The sequence below is a fragment of the Monodelphis domestica genome, chromosome 2 (genome assembly GCF_027887165.1).
Source record: "Monodelphis domestica isolate mMonDom1 chromosome 2, mMonDom1.pri, whole genome shotgun sequence".
Classification (NCBI taxonomy): domain Eukaryota; kingdom Metazoa; phylum Chordata; class Mammalia; order Didelphimorphia; family Didelphidae; genus Monodelphis; species Monodelphis domestica.
Window position 1 is genome coordinate 116,138,901 of NC_077228.1, and position 19,743 is coordinate 116,158,643.

A 19,743-nucleotide genomic window follows, 5' to 3' on the forward strand; every position below is an offset into this window, starting at 1 on the left:
CTGAGCTTCTCTGCTTAACTCTGCTAACATGGCTTCAAACCCATCTTTATCTTTTAAAAAATTCTTTCTGATTTGTTCTTTCAACTCCCTAATTCTCCTTTAAGGCTTTCTGAGTTGTTTTTAAACCTTCCTTGCCACTAATGATTGGCAGATATTGTAAAACTTTCCTGATCTATTCTGAAGCCCTTAAAATATGTGAATGGATTATTTTATGTCCTTCTAGTTATTCTTATCCTAAAGTCACTGGTAATAGTGGCAAAGGCACATGTTTGTTTTTTTGACTACCAGTGTGATCACCTCTTGAAGTCAGACTTAACTACTCCTCTACCTCTGTAACTCTACCTGTACTCTGTTTCAATTCTAAGTTCTGTGAAGGATTGATGATAAAAATAACCATTCATTCTAGGGTTATTTTGGATATGTTGGAGGGAGTGCAGTCGTTCAATAAGAATTTATTAAATGTTCTAGGTGCAATGCTAAACTTTAAGGAAAGCAAAAGCAGTAAGAAAAACCAAAAACAGTCCCTTTTTCTCAAGCAACAGTCTAATAGAGAGAAAACATTTTACTAATTAAATGTGAATAAGATATATAGAAGATAAATTGAAGGCATTATCATTAAGAGGAACTGGGAAAGGCTTCCTATAAACGTTGTTAGCTGAGAGTTGGAGGAATTCAGGAAGCAGAACTGATGAACGGGTGAATTCTAGGCCTTGAGAGACAGATAAGTGAAAATGTCAGAAATTGAGATGAATTTTCTTGTGTGGAGTGAGGAGATCAGTGTCATTGGATTGCAGAATATGTGGAGAGGACCAACGTGTAAAGAAATTGGAAAAGTGGGGTGTGTGGCAGTTATAAAGAGCTTTGAATGACAAGATTTTATATGGGGATCAGGAGCCACTGGAGTTTATTAATGAATATAACATGCTCATATTAGTTTAGGAAGATCTTTTTGCAGCTAATGGAAGAACAACAAGCTATGGAGAGAGACACGTGGCCGGGAGACCAATGAGCACAATATTTTAGTGGTCCACATGTGTGGCAATGAGGGACTGTGCCAGGCTGGTGGCTCTGTTTGTGAAGAGAAGGTAGTGAGTAGGAGAGCAGTTAGGAAGGCAGAATTTGCATGACTTTGCAACAGATTGTGTAAGGTCCATGAAAGAGAATGAGGCGTTATGCATGACAATGGACAAAGGTGGGAGTCTAAGTGAGTGGGAAAATGGTGATAATAAGGAAGTTCATTAGTGGGGAAAATTTGAGAGAATGAGTAGACTGATTTGGCTAGAGCTTAGAGAAATGGAATAGTCCAAAGTAAGATTTGGGGGGAGGGGGGGAATAGAGCTTAATATTACCTAAGCAGTTATGTGGCGCCATCTAATGGCTATAATAAAAACAGCATGTCATATACAGTATAGTTCTAAAACTGTTTCTCTATATATGCATATTTATGTATGCTGATTTATTTTATAAACTGGAAACTTAAGTTTTTCCTGGCACAGACTAAATTTTTTTTATTTAGGCATTAAGATACTTTATATTCCCTCTTATATTTGATTTTGTACAAGGATTTACAAATAATTCAGAGAGGCTCATCATCACCAGGTTAAGCCAGAGAGTGAGAAATGTTTCAAGGACAGAAAATCTCAAAGACTGTCTACCTAGTTGAATGCATTGGTGAGGGAGGCTCCATATTCATGAAACCCAAATTTGCGAAATGGTAAAATTATTAACAAAAATATGAACTAATGATTGTGTTGCTATCTTAAAAAGATAAATATGTGATTGATTCTTTAAACAAAGACTATAAGTAAAAATACATAATCTGTGACATTGTAATGCAATTAATTGCAAATAATTATTATTTTAATGCTTTAAAAAGCTTCTTATGGGGGTCAGCTAGGTGGTTCAGTGGAATGAGTCAGACCCAGAGATGGGAAGTGCTGGGTTCAAATGTGGCCTCGGACACATCCTAACTGTGTGACCCTGGGCAAGTCACTTAACCCCTATTGCCTAGCCCTTACTACTCTTCTGCCTTAGTACCAATACCCAGTATTGATTCTAAGATGGAAAGTAAGGTTTAAAAAAAAAAGCTTCTTTTATGACTTCTTCTATGTCTGATTTCACAATTCTCATTTCTCCTTAAAACAATTTGAAAGCATCTCATGTGGTTCCATGTTCTCTTAGGAATCCATTGGACTCTCTGCCTCATCATTGATTCATTTTCCTTTATTTTGCAGTATTTATTCATATATATCTGGACTCATATGGTTTGGAAGGCTATATTCCTTTCTATTACTAATAGATTCTCTGATGGCTTCTCTGCTTTTGCTCAAGATCTTTGAGCTTTTTTCCCTTGAGACCTTTGGTAATATCAGTCATTTTTTCTTTTTATTCCCTTAATGATAATTTCTGATTTCTTCTTTGATTGGTATCACTCTGGAGGCTGAACCTCAAAACTATCCTGGCTTCTTCCCTCTTTGCACAATTCTCATTGCATAAGCCTCAGTCTGACTAAGTGACTTTTGAGGAAGCAGAGTTGGTCACAGCTTGATGCCAGTCCACTTTCCTTCTGCCTTAGTGGAGTGCCAGGCATACTGCATATATTAGTGCTACCATATTTCACATCCAGCCAGAACCAGCCTCTACCTTTTAGTTTTCTGTGGCTCTGAGAGGACAGAGTAAAGTAGAGTTTCTTTGCAAACCAGGGGTTTGTTTAGCTTTGCCATTTCATGGTGGCTTGTCAGGGAGGAGATATGAATGAGGGTTTTTGCCAGTCTTCACCTCATTAGGGGTCTAGATATTTTAGAATGTAGAATCTGCTTTATATTTTGTGCTCAGTTCCTATTTTGGAGAGATTTGAGTGGTTGTAAGTTTCAGAGAAAGTCTTGAGTCTTCTACTTTGTCATGTGATGTGGAAGCTTCTTCATGTTTTCTTAGTCCCATCCTTTTCAACTCCCATATCAATGTTACATCTCCTTTGTTCCATTCCAACTTTGCTTGCCTTTTCCATGGTGCTCTCTATCTGTTCTATAATCAACAAACTCCTTTCTGGGCCTCTTCCTCTTGCTTTTTGTCTTTGCATTCACAGGTCCCTAGCTCTCCCATGGTATACCAAGTCCTTGAAGAGTCTCCAGCATTGAATAAACTTTCATTTCTTGACTCTGATCCCAGAGAGGGAGTCAAGAATATTTCTTGCAATCAATTGCCACTTTAAGATGCTTTCTCTGTTGCCATTTCTTAGAAACCTCTTCCCTTTTTAGGTTCACTCTATCCAAATATGTTACCCAAACCTGAGCCTAGTATCAGTTGCATATGAGAATTCTCAGGGAATTCAATATCTGTTATAATCTTTTTAGCTACGACTGCTGCCCTTTTAATAGGGGATTTCAACATGGTGATACTCTCATACATCTTAACTGTTTCTGTTTCTTACTGTCCCTGACTCCCATGAAATTGACTTTACTACAGTCACCCACAGGTATTCCACTACCATAATCCAGAGTTCTGAAATTTCTTTATCTAGTCATAACCTACTATCATTCCATCTCTTCTTGGGAATGTACTTCTCCTTATTAACTCATTTTTCTTGTCATCATCATGACCTGGAATTTTTCCTGCTCCTTAGTGATTTCTTAAGCCATCAACCTTTTTTTCCCCTAACAGTTCAACTCTACACCATCCTCCAATCTCAAGCCCTGTAATGGACAATGCTACCCTAAGAACCTAAATTTCTCCAGCTTGCCTGATGCAGTTTCCTGGTCATTTAGAGCATAGATGTTAACCTCATGGCACTTTGTTAGCAAAACTCCAGATTGTCACCTTAGCCTAAATAAAATATAATTGCAAAATGTTTAACAAAGTAAATAAAAATATGATGTAATATTGATAATGCTAATTTGTAGTTTTCTAAGTTGATATGCTGCCTGCAGGGATCAGTACCTATTTGTACTTGATACCACTAGAGTCATAAAATGTCCTAGCCATATAGAATCTTAGCTTCTTAGACTTGGTGAGTGCCCAAGACTACATGAGTTGCTATACCTTCATGACCTTCTGATCAGATACATTTTGAGATGTGTCTTTTCCAGATGGTGATTATGGGGCTGCTTCTAAGTGCCACCCTATCTCCTTCTTGAATGTTCTTATTGTGTTAGGAGAAAACAAAATTCCTTTGTTAACTATTCAATGACTTCCAAGTACCTCATTTCTTCCCATTATTGAGGTGCAGGTTTTAGAATTGCACATTCAACAGAATCTTTCCCCCCATCCTATCATATGCCTTGGAACACTCCAACCTGCAATTACTCTCACTATCTACCTCTTTTGATCTTGGAGGAAGTGTAAGATAGGAGGAAAGATAGTTCACTTTGAGCAAGAGAGCAGTCTCTGACAGAGATCAGCTGCAGAGAGAGAGTGGGGGAGGAGCAAGGAGAAAAAACTGAAAATTCCAGGAGAGAACCAGAAGCTTGGAGAAGTCCAAGACACTCACACATTTCCATCTGGGAGCCTATGGAAAGAGGTGGATCTCCTAGGCTCGGAAGAAGCTTGTGTCTCTCTAGAGATCAACTGTCTCTTTCTGAACCCCTGGATACCTCTCACTCAGCTCTAAACAACAGCAATAAAAAGCCATCAGTGGATATTGTGGACTGGGATTATGAAGAAAGCCATCCTCAGAGATCCCACCCTCCATCTCTCTCTCTTATCTGTTCCTTGACTCCTGTATTTAAGTAGTTAGCTCAGGAATAGGGACCAACAGGCAGCTGGCAAAAAGAGGGATCACGGCTGAGAAGCCTTGAATCCCTAGACTTTGGAGAGGCAATTTGCCAGAGGGGACAAGTTGCAGGGCTCCCTTTTCATCCATTTGCCTACTTGATACCTTTAACACACCTTCCCCGTTTGAACCCCAATAAATCATCAGTTACTTTAGATTTAGGTCTGGGCCAGTTCTTAAGAATAGTAAAGGAGACTGAAGATTTGGGGAGGGTCATACCTCTCCCCCAAAAAAGGCGATTAACCTCTGGATCCCAGTGATCTAAAACTGCCAGCCCCAAGGAACTGACATCTTTCCTTGGCAGTAGGATGGCCCCAAGGTCCTGAAGGGAACTGACAGTTCCCTGAGGTATCCCTGAGGAAAACAGAGGCATAGGAATTCATCTTGCCTCTCAAGAATAGATTGAACCTCAAGGGGGGCATTGTGTCATCTTACTAAGGCTTCCCCCTTTAGTCTCTTGTCCTCCATCTCCCAGAACCATTCTCTGAGGAGACATACTCCCTCTTTCAAGGAGACAGGACTTGGATACCTCCTCCCAGAAGGAAGAGAGGGGAAGAACAATCTCTTTATTCTCTCAACCCCTTTCCCTCTCTCCCGCCCTCCATCTTCCTTATTCCCTTTAGTCCCTACATTACAGAAGTCACACAACTGAGAACACTTGATCTACTACAAAATTATGTTATCTAATCTCAGTTTAGCCTCACTGTGATTTTTGCTCTTCTCTGATGCTCTATCTCGTTTCCCAAAGAGGCTGTTTCTCCTTGACTTTTCCACATACCACCTTCTGCTACCCTAATAACTTAAAACTTCAATTCATACTTTATGAAGAAAATAGGGGTTATTCTTTGGATACTCTTTTCTCCTCTCTGTGTATATTACATCCCCTTGACATCATTCCCTATTTTCTTTTACTCCATTCTCTGATGAAGAAGTCTTTTTCATCTAGCCATCTTATTCTCTCCAATTTTCTATGACAGATTGTTCCCATAAACATCCCTGAACTCAAAGTACTCTAATCTTTCTTTCTTGCTGCCTACAAATATTCCCAAGTCTCCTCCATCTTAAAAAAAGGAACAAATTCTTCTTTAAATCCTCTTGTCTCCTAAAGTGATTGTGTTATATCTTTCCTCCCTTTCATAGCCAAACTCCCAGAAAAAAATAACTTTCTACATCTCTTTCCTTCACTCCTAGCCTCTCACCTCTCAACTCTTTAGTCAGGCTAAATCAATGAAGATCAATGAAAGACTTTTTTTTTTTAAAAGGATTGGAGACATCTAAACATATGTGTAGGTAGGCAAGGAGCCACAATTGAGAGAATTTGAAGATCCATGTAATACAGAGGAAGACTACTGGAACAAATTCCTCTAGTAGCTTATGGGAAAAGATGGAGGCTTAAATAATCTTAGTGAATAATAGCGATGCTTGGTTTTTGTCTGGATGGAAGGAAGGAAGAAAAGGAAATGAGGATTTGAGGAATGTAGGAAGTGGTTCTTGTCCCATGATTTGAAGTTCTTGAGTGAAGAAAGAGGCTAAATTACCTGAAAGCAAGAAATGCAATAGTTGTGAAATTGAATTAGCAGAAATGGTTCAATGATCTGATAACTTTATTCTTTATTTTTATAAGGGACACTTAGCTCAAAGGTTCCATGTTGATATCTTTATCCTGTCCAAGTTGTTGATGTTTGCCAAGTGTCTGGTAGCCTGTAGCCTAATTATAGGTGACCCTTCTGAAATCTGACATAGTCTATAAATCTGCTAGTTCCTTAAGGTGTAGGCTGTGAAGTAAAGGAAAGGCCAAGAGCAAAGGAAAGGAATGTTCTGTGTTGTAACTAGGTGTGTGCAGCATCTAATGATGCGTTCTTACTTCACTTAAAAATAGAAGCTTATTCAGTTGTATAGAATTTAAGGGTGACATTAATGGTAGAATTTGGTTCTCTTAACCATTCTCCCTTCAGCTTTCTCTCATAACTTGGAGCTAATAATTTTTAATGGAGTCTTCATATGTGTTTGAGAGGCAGAAAGAAAAGGAGATAATTTATAAAATGATTGAAGGGGGATGCTTTACAGGTTTGCTGCCTCTCAACCAAGCCCAGGGGAGATAGGAACAAATCATAGAGACAAACTAGCTTTCTCCTCCATAGTAGCAAGAAATCAGCTGTCCTTTATATTAACTCTTTGTGCTGTTAAGAACAGAGGGAGATATGCTTAAGAGAATCCTCTGCTGGCAGCAACAATTGATGTTGCTAAATGGGAAATGATATGAATATGAGACTTATGCAGGAAAATTTTTCTTCTTACAGTATATATTTTGGTGAAGTGGCTGAATGGGGAATATATACAAATATATTTACATATAAAATTGCATATTCATTGTCAATTACAAATCCCAATTTCTTTTTAAAATATCTTTTTCTTTTTGGAAAGTTTTTTCCATTACAAATTATAACTTACTTTGTGAAAACAATCTTCTTTTACTCATTTTTGCCCATTATTTTTGTTCTTTGGTTTATGTTCCTAATTGACTATCTAAAGTCTGTATTTTTCTGTTCTTATAGTCTTCCTACTCCCAGTTAACATTAGTACCATTTAACTTTTCTCCTTCTTGGAAATGCCCATATATCCCTTAAAATATGTAATTAAGTGCCTTTATCTGTCTCCCTGTAGTCATTTGTATCCTCACTTTTTAAATATTTGCTTAAGTTTTGATTCAGATATTCCTTACTCCCTTTATTACATACTTTTTTTTACTTAGTCACACTTTTTTCCGTCTTTTATTCCCAAGGCCTTCCTTGAAAGCCTGTTTTGGTGTTTATTTACTTATACAATTAAGTCGTTTTTTCATAGACCTAAACAAATTACCTCTATTGAATTTAAGGCTATTTATTCTTCAGTTTTTTTCATGGTGATGTAAATAATTTTCAAAATAACATTTTACTTACTGAAAATAATTATTGGAGCATTTCTTTTCCTTTTCTTCTTAAAAAAGCAACACCCATACTTTTATTGATGCTTTTTGTACTAATTTCAACTCTCCCTCCCACTCCTTTTAAGACTAAGCTCTCCCCTAATAAAATAATTAAGTAAAGCATATGCTACAATAACTGAATCTGACAATGTATACATTACTCTGTTCTTGTAATCCTTTATCTCCCAGAAGTGAGAAGAAAGGTATGTTTCATTATCTGTTCTTTCAGATAAGTTTTCAATCTTGGCCTTTCATTAATTTTCTATTATGTATGCTTTTGGGTTTCTTATTGTCATTATTTCTTAACTGTCATATTATCATATATTCAAATTCATATTTTTTCATTCATTTGTCATTTATTAGTTACCTTTTCTAGTTATTACCACAAAAATGTCATTATAAATATTTTGGTATATTGGAAAAATTATTTCTGTCTTTAAATTCCTTAAGGCTTCTGAATAATAGTAGAATGAACAGTTTAGTCGCTTTTCTTGCATAAAGAATAACCTTACACCAAAGATTTACAGAAGAGTGGCACCAGTTCACAGCCCCACAAACAGTGCATCTGTAAGACTGCCTTCCTATAACCATTTTTGCACTGACTGGTGGTATCTTTGATATCTTTGCCAGTTTGTATGATGTGAGATGAAAACTTAGAGCTGTTTTTATCTGTATTTCCAAGATTTTGAGTACATTTTCATTTGGTCATTTACAGTTGGCAATTCTTTTCATAACGGTTTGAACATAACCAGGTTTGCCAACATGAGTATAATTGTAATGGTAAACCAATGGTACACAGAGACCTCTCTGTGGGGACATGCGCTGTCACCTGCCAGAGTTAGTTACTAGAAAGGCAGACAGACTCTGATAGAGCTGCTCCCCTCCCCGTCTTCATTATGCCTCCCTGTCCCTGGCTCAGCAGCCCAATGGAAGTGCTTAGTCCCTTCCTTGAGCAGGGCGCTTTGGCCACTCCCTCCCTTTCTCCCACTGCTGTCTGGGGTAAGAGGGGTGGCACTTGGTCTCTGGTGTGGGGCACGGCACCCAATGGGGGAATGGCTCACAGTGTCTAAAAGGTTCTAAAAGGTTTGCCATCACTGAGTCATGAGAGTCAGATACAACTGAATCAACTGAACAACATCATTTCTCTTCTAATTCTATTTTTGTTTATTAGTTTGAAAGGTTTTTTAATTTGTCATCAAAAGTTTCTGTCTTATGGTCTCTTCTCTGGCTCCTGTTTAATTAATCTACAGTTATAATTTCATTATCTTTTGATTTTTATGGTCTGACCTTTTTAATTTAGGCTACTTAACTTTTTTCAACTTATTGTTTAAGATGTTTATATAAGCCTATTTTTTTGCCAAATTGTTTCTCTTCTTCAAAATAATCAACTCCTTTTATCATTTTACATTCCTTTACTTACCGATTACTCTTATCTGAATCTTTGTGACTTTTTTCTTGCCTTTTTTCTTCTTCAATTTTTCCCATGTCTTTTTATAATTTAGAGATTAAAACTATCCTAAAAAGAGTCTCATTGATGAATATAATAGTAGAAAAGTTATGTCCTTTATCTCATTCCATCTTGAATTATAATATGCATATATTTCACTTTCCTTGTTAGAGCTTAAGATTCCTAAGTGTAAGGACTTTCCTTCATTCTCAAGTTCCCCAGTACTAATATTATTAAAAAGGTGTACTTGTACTTGTGCTTAATAAGTATTAGTTGAACTGAATATTTAAGAAAATATTGCCTAGTCTTATTAAATTAAAGTTGCTTGGTGACTCTATTTTTGCCTTATTTATGCCTAGCTAGTCTTTTCTGTGTATAATGCTTCATTTTGCGCCCCTACAATATTGACTTGCAATGATGTCAGTTAAACTTCCTGTTTTGGTATACTGTTTCTCAAACTTATTGAGGTCACTTCAGAGTCCATTCCTGTATTCCAACATATTAGCAACCCTGACCAATTAAATGATCATCTGCAAAATTAATGAGTATGCTCACAGTTCCTTCATTTAGGTCATCAATAAAGGTATTAAATAATACTGATCCCTGTGCTTAGGAAGTCTCTTTAGGTTGATTGTGAAAGGTCAATAGTCACTTCGTGGGTATATAAACCAGTTGGTCATGCAGATATGCACAAGAACCCATTAATTCTCCAGCAGTATACTTAGTTTGCCTTGCAAAAATAGGTAGATTTGGAGGGCCAGGCATGTTCCGTATCTATGCCTCTTTTCCCCTTAATGTCATATGTACCGTATAAGTTACGGGAGGAGAGGATGAGGTGTGGAAGGAAGATATGGCCAATCAAAGAGTGTGATATGAAAGGAAAGATTCCAGTCTGCTGATGATGAGCAAGCACCAGGATAGCAGTGATCATGTCTTTGAGAAATTATATGGGTTGTGCTAGATAGCATAATAAACTCATATTCCAGTCATAACAGTTTGGCATTCTACATATCAGCAAACATTTTGGGACGGGGGGGCGGGGGGTTGACTACTAGTTCTATGTCATATGTTCCAGGTTATGAATGGGAATATGATTTCATCTGGAATCTTAAACTTTAAACACAAGGTAGATAGATCATACCCACTCCTCCTTCCTTTATTCCTTCTCTATGTATACTCTACTTTTCTAGTGTTGTTTTATATTGTTATCCCACACTTTTTAAAGATCTCACTAGGTTGGATACTCTCTGTTTTCCAGATAAGCTCTGTTTTCTTGCTTCTGTTCTGATAATGTATATTGTGCCTCAAATGCCTTTTCTCCCATCTTCCATTGAATCTATATTTTTGAGCTTAGCAAGTACCTTTTTTTCTTAAACTATTACTGAGTAACCTAAATATTGCTTCCAAGGCAGAAGAGTAGTAAGGGCTAGGCCATTGGGGTCAAGTGATTTGCCCAGGGTTACATAGCTAAGAAGTATTTAGGCCAAATTTGAACTCAAGACCTCCCGTCTTCAGATCTGGCTCTCTATCCACTGACCCACCTGCCCATAACTGGTGTCTTCTTGAAGCTTTCCCTAATCCCTTCCTGTCTATAAACATTTTTAACCCCATGACTCCTTATATAATTTTATTTTGTATGCCACCAATGTACTCATAATATGCATTAATTATTTGTGTATGAGTCTTATTCTTTACTATACTATAAGCTCCAGAGACATTGTCTTATCCAATGTCTAGCACTTAGCACAGTCTAATGTACTCAGTGATCACTTTTTGTTGAATATCATTGACTTGGATGAAGACAAAGAAGTTATATAGGCTTTGGTATCAGAAGGACTTGGGTTCAGATTGTGATCCTGCCAATTAGTATGTATGTGATGTTAGGCCAATTTACTTAATTTGTTCAGGTTAACTTTTTCCTCATAAAATTAGGAGGATGTATATGATCTCTATAGTTCTTTCTTGGTCTAAATATATTGCTCTGTTAATCTTTTAAAAGTGCATTTTTATTCATTCTGTTTTTTACACCATCATAATTTTCCTTTGTATTCCTTCCCCATCTCCTTGCTAAAAGTCATCCCATTAAATAAATTGTATTTAAAGAAAAACTCTTATCTTCTGTCTTAGAATCAATATTGTGTATTGGTTCTAAGGCAGAGGAACAGTGAGGGCTAGGCAATGGGGGTTAAGTGACTTGTCCAGGGTCACACAGCTAGGAAGTGTTTGAGGCCAGATTTTGAACCTATAACCTCCCTTCTCTAGGCCTGGATCTCAACCCACTGAACCACTTAGCTGCTCCTCTTCCCTATCCCAACCCCATCCTGGATATTTTAAATTTATTTCATATTCATTATACTTCCTTGATGTTTTGATGTTTTTCCTTGTACATTTGCATAAGCCAGCTTTTATAGAGTAATTTCATAATATGCACAAACACACCCTGTAGTTTTACATTGACATGCCTGTTGTATGCAACTTGTTAACTCATGATGCAAGCATCAATACAGTTGCATTTCTTCTTAGTGTATTATAAATGTTCAACTCTTCCCCTCCTTAAAAAATGGTGTAAAACTGTTGAGGATATAGGCTTCATGGCTGGTTTCTTCTCTAGTGTTTTCTGTTAAAGACTAAAGAGAAGTTTTGAGAAATGCATTGTTGTAATATTGGGCTAAATGAATATCTGTAGTTAAGGGAACATAATGCAGTGCTTTTTTTTAGCTCCTGACTTGGTATCAACACCATCATTTTATGGAACTATTCACTGCTGAACAACTTTAAAAGTGGATTTCCACATTGAATTCTTGTTGCTCTTGGCATTTGTTCTTCAGGTGGTGTTAGTAAAACAGTCCTAGAATTGGAAAAAATTTCTGGTTTCTGACAGTTCAGAACTGCTCTACATCTTCAACAAAATCACAGCCAAAGGGGGCAGCTGGGTAGCTCAGTGAATTGAGAGCCAGGCCTAGAGACGGGAGGTCCTAGGTTCAAATCTGGCCTTAGACACTTCCCAGCTGTGTGACCCTGGGCAAGTCACTTGACCCCCATTGCCTAGCCCTTACCACTCTTCTGCCTTGGAGCCAATACATAGTATTGACTCCAAGATGGAAGGTAAGGGTTTAAATTAAAAAAAAATCACAGCCAAAAGTTGTCTTCTGTTTGGCTATAAAGAGATTGGGAAATACTACAAAATTAAGTGTGAGGATACCTGTGTTCTAAAACCAAAATGTCTATTTTTCTCTTGAGTTGTTTTCTTTTTCCAAGATTAATTTCTTATTTTCTCAGTATCCATAGATGTGAGACACTAGAGATGAATGAAGCTTGGTAGTTAGCACTTAGAAAATAAATAATGAATACTCAGACCCAAAATATTAGAAAATCTAATTATCGGGAGAATAAAAGAGGGATTTTTACAACAGCAGTATTCTCAGGAGTTGGCTTTGGTGTGCTGATGGTGATAGCTAATATAGTTCTTTAAGAATTGCAAAACATTTTAAATGTCTTACTTTATTTGAGATTGGTGCGATTATTAAGTAGACATATCACATAAGTAAACTGAATCTAAGAATGGTTAAGTGATTTGTCCAGCAAGTCACACAGCTAATAAGTGTCTTGGTTCCCTCTGAAGTCAGCATTCTAGAGATTATGCCACCTAGATGATTGTCTTGATGGACCTTCAAATAATTAATTATATCATCAACTGATATGATGGTCACTTATATTTCAGGGATGACCGAAATTAAATTGGGAAAATGCACAGTGATGTCTTTTCAAAGACATCTAAAAAAATGAACACAATTCTGTTATATAATGTGTATTTTCTTCAACTAGTACAGTATGGGCTGTTATGGTAGGTTAAGTACCACAGAAAGAGGAAATAAACAACTTAACATACATTTTAATTGAGGGAGAGGTAGCTAGGAGGCATTAAATATAGCCCCAGGTCCAGAGCCTGAAAAATCTGGATTCAAAACAGGCCTCAGATACTTCCTAGCTTTGTGACCCTGGGCAAGTCACTTAAACTCATTTGCCTAGTCCTTGCTCTTCTGTCTAAGACAGAAAGTAAGGTGTTGTTTTTTTATTTTTTTAAGTGGGGGAGGACATGAAGAATTATATCCTAGCTCAGGAGAGATAGGCAATCTCATAACTTTAGTTGTTCCTTCTTGTTTACACATACATATTTAGACACGTGTGTGTGGTGTGGTGTGAGGGCTTGCTGATCCATTTTCAGGGCTGCTCATACACCTTTGGGATCCACCTCCAAAAAGCTTTAGCATGTGTAGTGGCCACATTCTAGTAAAACCATCTGGGCAGATGGGCTAAACTAGGTCAAAGGTAGCTGACAGACCTTAAACCTGTTGGTGAGTTAGGGGGTTGTCAAGCCTGTAAAAACTTTCCCCAGGGAAATGGGTGAATGAGAACAGTTTGTCCCAATGGCCATGAAAGTGGCTGAAGCAGGTGCTGTAGTGCACTTATGAGCTTTGTCGGACACTGATGTCATTGGTCCACTTAGGAAATGAAGAATCAATAACAGTTTTTAAAAGTCAAATAAGGAGGTTTTTCCCACAGGTGATTTGTATGTATCGCTCTATTAAATACTGGGTTGAATTCCATAGTTTCTGATTTTCTCTTATAGTGTGTTACATTGATCTAGCTCTTTATTTTTAAATCAGTACTAGAGAGTTTTTATGACTGCTGCTTTATATTATAGCTTGTAGTCTGGAAGTGCTAGTGCACCCTTGTCTCTTTCTTTTCACCATTTTCCTTGATATTCTAGAATTTTGCTACTATTTTAATCAAGTTCTATGAAGACTCCCTTTGATAATTTGATTAATACAATATTACAAGTACAACTTAGTTCTGATAGTAGTGTCATTTTTATTATTTTGGCTTAACCTAACAGTCAACTGTTTAAATTTGTCTTCATTTCTTTAAGAAATACTTTGTAATTGAATCTATATTAGCATTTTGTGTGTTTTGGTAGGTCTGTTCCCAAATATTTTATGCATTTTGTAGTTACTTGGAATGGGATTTCCCTTTCTATTCTTTTTGGTTGAGTTCTTTTATTATATAGAAATGCTTTTGATTTTTGAGGGTTTATTTTTCAGACAATCTTTGCTGATGATGTTTCACATAGTATCTTTTCTGATCCCTAGGATTTCTGAACCTGTAGGATGGGGAGTGAGGATGGGGTTGAATTCTTTATCAAGCTCAGACGTGTGTCTTGCTCTTCCTCCTCTGTTCTGCTCTTTCTCTGCAGAGATCTTTTTGTAGTACAGAGTTTCTTCAGGAAGCTAGCCATTGAGAAGCCCAGATCTCCATGGCGCTGCAAAGAAGGGGGGGGGGGATCCTGGGATTGGGTGTTGAGTTTTGTTGCAAGTTTGTGGATTAGGTCCTGGGGTTGACTAGTGCAGCCTTGCTGCCAGTAGTGGCAGCGGGGTAGAATCATGGATGCTATGTAAATTCAGGGTAGGCGTCAGTTCATGTTGTTGTTTTTTTTAACCTTCTTTTCGGTTCTGGGTGTCCTAGACCATGGAGACAGCTGAAGTTGCTTCATCTTTGGCATAATTTCTGTTTTAGAGAGATTTGAAAGTTCATGAGTATCAGAGAAAATATCTTGTCTTCCATTCTGTTGGAGTGACCCAGAAGTTCCCACCCTGTGGTTCTTTGATAGGTTAGAATAATGGACTGAATATAATATGATTAAATATAGAGGCAATATAGTCTTATATTTTAACTGAAAAGTAAATTTCATAAATACAATATGGGAGAAGCATGGCTAGACCATAGCATTCTTTAAAAGTCCTGGGATTTTAATGGACTGCTTACTTGATATGTGTCAGCAGTGTTGTGGCAACCAAGAAAGTTACAGTGGAGTTGCATCCTACTTAGCCGTAAAGCCACTATTTAAAGACATTGTGGAAGAGAAAATCAGATACGGTCAAGATCATCTTTTCTTGAATTCTTCAAATCATCAGTAAAGTATAATATGCATGTTTAATTGTTTAGGCAAAGTAAGTTAGCAAGCTAATTTGTAACCTGGAGATAAGGATTGGTTCTAAGAACTGAGATAGGCAGGCTAAGGTATGAAGTAGATATGACTAGTAAGCCTAAATGTATTTTGGATTGAATTATTTGTGCTCTAGGACTGTCTCAACTTAAAACTTGCTTCCCTCATTCCCATCCCTAGCCGGTTGGAAACAAAGTAAAATTATCTAGGTAGTTGATAGCCCCAATTTTCTCCTTTCTGGTCAGATGACACCTAGACCAGAGTTCTTAAACTCACAGCTTCAAAACTCTTCAGTGCAGCCAGAACCAGAGTGAAATGTATTTGGGAAATGTTTAACAAAATAAATAAAAATACAGCATATCCTAGACAGCATTAAGTTGTGGTTTTCTAAGGCAATATGCTGCCCTCTGATCCAAAAGAAAGGATCAGTTTCTATTTGACACCACTGATCTATAGTACTATAATTATATTTTGTCACCATACTTTTAAGAACATTAAAAGTTAGAGAGAATTTATAGGTTAGTAAAGGTACTTACCATATGATTGGTTTAATGAACTGAGGAAGTTTAGCTTGGTGAAGAGAAGAGAAGATTTAAGTGGGGACATGATACTTATCTTCAAATATTTTGTATTACTATGTGGAAAAAGATTTAGACTTCTATTTGATTCAAAAAGAAAGACCTAGGAGTAGGGTAGGTATGAAAGTTGCAGAAAGAAAAATTTAGCTTTGATATAAGAAAAAAAATTCCCACAATTAGACTTAATCAGAAAGTGTCTTGAGAGGTAATGAGTCATATTAGAAGTTTTGTGGCTGAATGAATACTTCTTGGGACTATTGTAGTTTGGAAGCTGCCAGATCTTTTGTAATTATGATTGATACTCCTTGATATCTAAATTGTCTCTTTTTTTTGCTTCTTGTAAAATTTTCTCCTTAGCTTGGAAGCTGTTGAATCTGGCATTTACATTCCTGCAGGTTGTCTTTTGAGGATTTAGTGTAGAGGATTTTCTATGAATTCTTTCAATGTCTATTTTGCCCTCTTGTTCAAGAACATCAGGGCAGTTTTCTTGGATAATTTCTTGTAGTATGATGTCAAGATTTCTGTTTATTTCTGGGTTTTCAGGTAGACCAATGATTCTCAAATTCTCTTTTTGAGACTGGTTTTTATAGTCTATCATCTTGTCAGTGAGATATTTTATGTTTTCTATTTTGTCAGTCTTTTGACTTTGCTTTATTAATTCTTGCTGTTTTGAGAGATCATTGGCTTCCAATTGCCTAATTTTGATCTTTAAAGGCAGGTTTTCCCCTATAATCTTTTGATTTTCCTTTTTGGTTTGGTCTATCCTGCTTTTCATGGCTTCCAGATCTTTAATTTTGGTCTCCAATTGGGAGTTCCTGTCCTTTAAACTGTTATTTTCTTTTTGAACTATTCTTTTCTTGTCAAAATTCTTCCATCCTTTTGATAAGCTCCAATTTAAATTCTTCAAGAACATGTGGCCAATTTCCATTGTTTTTAGAAGGTTTTGGTGCATTTATTTGTATGTCCTCTTCTATTTCCTCTGTGATCTGGATTTTTCATACATAAAAATTATTCAGGATCAACCCCTTCTTCTTGTTTTTCTTGGTTTGTTTTTCTTTTTCCTGGGCACAGTTTGCCATCACTATGGTGGTTTTTCCTTCCCTTTCCAGTCAGAAATCTGAGTGAGGAGGGCAGGCTTTCTATGTATGGAGCTAAGGAGCAAGGTTTTTGCCTGAGGCCACCTCTGGAGTCTCCACAGCTTCTACTGTTTGCTGCCCTTCTCTGTGCTATCTCCCTGCGGGCGCCAAGGTCAGGACACTTCAACCTTGCTGGGGTCTCAAGTCTAGCTGCTTTCAGGGGTAGGTCTTGATGGTCTTTGTCAGCTGCCAAGGCCCTAGAGGTGCCCCTCACTCACTCACTGATTTTAGCACATTGGCTCTGACTCTAGTGCACTGGCTCTATGTGTCTGGGGTGGGAGAGGGTTGATCAGCTCGTGTTTTGGTGGAAGCTATTTCACCCCCTTATAGTGTGGAAATGCCCAAATCCCATGTGCCTTCAATGCTGCACCCTACTGAAGAGTGCCATCATTCATATGAAATTTTTTTTTGGCCTTTTCAGGTAGTCTGTATAGATAGGTGTTGAAGAGAGGAAGAGTCCTGTGTCTAGACTGCCGCCATGTTTACCTGGAAGTCTCCATAGCCTTGTTGGGACTATTGTAGAAGGGATTCTTGTGCAGAAACAGGTTCTACTAGATGAAAGAATTCCTTTCTAACTCCAACTCTCTAAACATGGAAATATATTTCCTGAAAAACTTCTGTTGATTCATTTCACTTGATTCATATAGATAAACTAAAACCTTTAAAAATAAGTTATTCCATTGCTGATCATCATAGTTAAGAATTATATCAGACATTAATAAATATGGATATTTTTGTAAATTTTAAATAATTTGATAATTATGTATTGTGATTAGTCAATATGAAGTTGTTCTAGTTTTATATTAGCTGCATTGACTCCACATATTTTTGCAAAATAATTATTTTATAGAAATAAAGTAATTGATATAAACAAAAAATATCCACATTTAATTTACTGTAGAACTGATTCTTTAAGATGATTTTACTATATGGCATAGTTCCTGACACATGAAAATAAATGCCTGTTAATTCATTATCAATTTGAGTCAGTCATAATTAAAAAGATTTTTAAAAGTTCAAGATTAATTTCAAGACCAGATGTATAATACAATGAATAGAAAAACACATTTACTTTAAAAACTAAAATAGCTTCTTCCATTCTCTCCCAATTTGTGCAAGAGATAGAATTACATCTGTGACTTGAATAATTAAAGTATCTCTCTTCTGTGGTTGGATAACCCAAGAGTTTCATGTTTGACTGGATTAGTGAACAGAACAATAAGTATATGGAATGATAAGGATTACAGCGGTAAATTGGCAAAGAGTAAGTTATTATATTTAAATTTTTTCTTTGAATTTATAATAAGAATAGGTTCTAGGTTGCATTTTTAAAAGTAGATTTATTTTTATGAATAGGATAGTATGTAGTTCAATATTTGTAATTAGTCTCAATGTTTTAATTCAAAAGAATTATGTACAAGAACACTAATGATATTTCCAAAAGAAAATTGTTCTAATTGTGGCTTAAGTCAAGATTATAATTTGTGCTTTTGAATAAGGTAAAATTGCATTTGGAAAACATGTCCACTGATGATACAGTGGCAAAATATGATAAGAACAATATATAATTTCAGTTACCTTTGTTTTAGCAATCTTATATTGTTATTTTAATATTTAGAATGTTTGTGATAATATAATAAGGAAATGAAATAAGTTAAGTGAATGCAATAATTTACAAGCAAAATTATATTCACTTTTTATTTAACTGTTAATTTCTTAATTATAATCATTCTTCTATTAATTATACTTTAATATCCACACAATATACATATAGAAAACTAAAGTTCTTTTCCCAAATACTAATGTTTGTTGTAATAAAAAGTATGATCCTCTTCTTGAATATGTTGCTTATATTTATAACAATGAGTGATGCCTTTTATTTGTTTGAAAATTGATACAAGAGAATTCCCAGAGTCAGATAGGTATAAGTAATTAATCAAGTAACTTGAATAAGATAGGGTTTCAGCCTTTTTGTTAGAGCTTTACTTATTGTTTTCTTTTCATTTGAATGTAAATTAGACATTGTTGTCAGAGAATCATATAAGTAACAGAATTTTTTTAGTTGAATCCTGCTTTGTTACTTAACATTAAAAATTATGGAATTTATTATATTGTAGAACATATTACCTTTTCTGATATTCATTTTTCAAATTAAAAATATAGAAATGTATTTAGAATATTTTAAATGACTCTTGAATGGAGAGAATAACATATGTAATTTTTTACAACTCTATGTTGATACTCATTGATATGGATTTTCCACCCAGTGATGCAAATTTTAACACATCCACACTTTCTCATTTTGTGTAAGTCTTGTTGATACCTTCCTGTAAATCCTCCAAAGTGGATTTATCCAGTATGCTAGAGAATTTCCTTTAGCTGTAAAATGTTCTGGCATTGAATATATCCCAATGGAGAATGAAAATATACCATTAGTTAATCTCTACATGCCTGGCCAGTTTTTTGTTTGTTTGTTCATATATTTCCCTGGTGACATCCTTTTTACTACACCCTCCATGTAATTCTTCATTAATAATGTTATAACCAGCCCATGCCTACCCCCTCAACCTCATTTCCTCAGAGATGATTATATTCTGGCACTTGTGGCTATCCAGCATCATAGAAGAATATTTGTATTAAAATAATAGGTTTTTGTTTCAGGGGGAAACTTGGAATTGTCGAAAGCATTTCAGTTAAGCCAAATAAGCATGTGATAGATGCTAGGTATAGAAGGACAAAAATTAGAACTCTCTTTGTCCTTAAGGATCTCTGGGGAGCCCTATATGATTTTCCAAAGTCAATCCATCTCACTCTCCTTTTCCTCCTATTCAGTTCTGGCTCAAGC

At 36.2% G+C, this 19,743-nt stretch overlaps 1 protein-coding gene across 3 annotated transcripts in view; it reads left to right on the plus strand.

Annotated features, from left to right (window-relative positions):
* The window catches only part of SYT14 (synaptotagmin 14), a 310,069-nt gene that overhangs the window by 61,883 nt on the left and 228,443 nt on the right, over nt 1–19,743 (plus strand). The window contains exon 1 of one of the 3 annotated variants that reach the window (XM_056815881.1): nt 9,141–18,162. The exons of the other annotated variants lie outside the window; for them this stretch is intronic. The gene's annotated coding sequence lies outside the window, so the exon portion shown is untranslated. Of the gene's footprint in view, nt 1–9,140; nt 18,163–19,743 lie in introns of those variants that run through there. 3 annotated transcript variants of the gene reach the window in all.